We start from the raw sequence: 2369 nt of genomic DNA, 5'->3' as shown, positions 1-2369 counted from the left end.
CAGCCGCAGCCCGCTCCCTCTCCGGCCGGATTCTCTTTCCCATTCCCCGCCACCGCGCTGCGGTGCCGTCTGGGGGTCGTAGTCACAGAGGATAAGACTTGGGTAGGTGGATGGGGTCGCCCCACGGCCTTCTGGGAATTGTAGTTTTAGGAGGCGGGACTATCTCAATACTCCCAGAAAACTGGAAGGGATGGGAGAGCAAAAGACTATAACTCCCAGCATGGCCAGCGGCGGAGAGACCAGGCATTTTAGGGAGAACATGGGGCATCCCCTGACCCTCCTCTGAAATGCCTGGTGCCACAGTTCGTTCCCGTTGAGCGGGGCGATAATTGGCAGTAGCTGATTCGCCCCAGATCACCTGGGTGGGTTTAGTTGGGGCCTTTTAAACCTTGAGTAAATCGGCCTGTTTGGACTGAATAAACATAGACAGTGTTAAGTTTCAGATTGTTCCTTGCCGGAGTGAAAGGCCAAGTGTATGGTGAAAGCCCAGATCCGCAGGCAGCGCTGGGCTTACGCCACCACTTCTTCTCCCCCCCTCCCGCCGGTTGCTAAGTCTGGCCGCAGCTACCAGGAACGGGAGGGCGGGGGCGATGGTGACCTCACTCGCTCCCGGTGTCAGCCTTTGCCGGGCGGCGGGGGGGCCGCTGGGCCAGGAACATGAGTAGGAAGCCGGGCGCCCTTCTCTGTGACCTCGGGGGGGGGGGGGGGGGGTTAGGTAGCGTTAGGACTCAGGCTCCCCACCCCAGCCACGGGGCAGGAAAGGCAGGCGCCCACCCCAGCCCCCCCCGAAAGTGTTAGTAGCGCGGGGCAGAACGTATCCGAAACTCAGGGACCGACATTTTGTAAAGCATTTGGGGTTCCAGCTTTTTACGCGATAAAGGGCCCTGCTTCTGAACACCCGCCCTCTGAAAGCAAGGTCTCGTGTTAGGCACCCGTCCCAAAATCACCAGTTGCTTTTGAAAACATAGGCAAAGACGCCTTCTGCTCTGCCTGCATGGACGTTGGAGTGAGCTAGGCAAAATTAGCATGTACATGTTCCCACCCAACCAATAACCCGCTTGTTCTTTTACTTTCATGTCCCAAAGTACGGAGTAGGTGTAGGTTGATTAAAATCCATGAAATTTTGTAATGCTGTGTTTAAGACCTCAGCCCACTTTCTGTAAAAAAGGGTATTTGCTCTGATGCTGCTATCTTTCCCCAGTGTATCAGTTGTTCCTCCGCAGAGATGGTTGCATTTCATAGATTCCAAAGACAGAAGATACCTGTGATAATCTAATCTGACCTCCTGTATAACAGGCCATCGAATTTACCCCCAAATAATTCCTTTTGAACTACAGCATATCTTTAAAAAAATCTATTTCAATGCTGTTACGTGTATCAGCACAATTAGAACCATTAAAAAGTGTTGCCATTTGCTAGGCTGCAGTGTGTGTGATGTTCCTTATTCTTAGAATGTAAGCAATGGAGGAAAATTTTACTACCACACCTGGGTTTGTTGGGTTTTTTTTAAGAAAAACACCCACTGTGCAGTAGATAGGGCTTGATCCTCTAGAGACATATAAGTAACTTTACTCAGATGAGAGAGACCATTGAGGTTTACACATGTAACTTTACATGTCTATAAAAAATTGCTCTGGGCTTCTTTGAGATGCTTGATAAATGTAAAATATTATTACTGTTTGTTGTTTTAGCAACCTAAAATTAGGCAGACCTGGGTTTTTGGGTGAAGAAGACTGCAATAAGGTGTCTTTTTAAGATTATTTTTATAAATTTATTGATAACCATTATGCTTGGCTCCATACAAAACACACTGTAAATTCCTTCGTCTTACACTTTAACTTGGACAGACAATAGTTCGAATGAAAACAGTTCAGAAGAATATTCTGCTGAATGGTCAAAGACTAGAAGGTCTAATTAAAGATGAAGAACATGTTCAATTTTGTAGATGGATTATTGTTGAAACTAAGACTTCCTAGAAGTGCTTGAAGCCGTGAAGCATTTCACTGCTAAAACAAATGCCTCTAGCAGGGCCAGTTTGTATGTATGAATACTTAACAATACAAAATGATGCATGCAAATTGAGGACCTGATCGTCTCAACACTTATTGTACTACCAAGTATTGTGCTTTCTACAACCTAGCTGAAGTCACAGTTGAAAGTCTCATTGGTACTGTGGCAGGATCAGGTTCTTATTTTGAATAGCATATTTCTACAAACCATATGCCCTCAAAGTGCTATACATTATTAAATTCTACAGTTACAAAGATAAGTGACAGCAGAAGGATGAATACATTAAGAGGTAAAAAGGGAGAAAAAAAGGAGGTTGAAGTTGAGATCTGAACAATATTTTAATTCCATTTTTGCTAGCA

The sequence above is a fragment of the Lepidochelys kempii genome, chromosome 7, assembly GCF_965140265.1.
Source record: "Lepidochelys kempii isolate rLepKem1 chromosome 7, rLepKem1.hap2, whole genome shotgun sequence".
NCBI classification, from domain to species: Eukaryota; Metazoa; Chordata; order Testudines; family Cheloniidae; genus Lepidochelys; species Lepidochelys kempii.
This window is presented reverse-complemented; position numbering follows the sequence as displayed.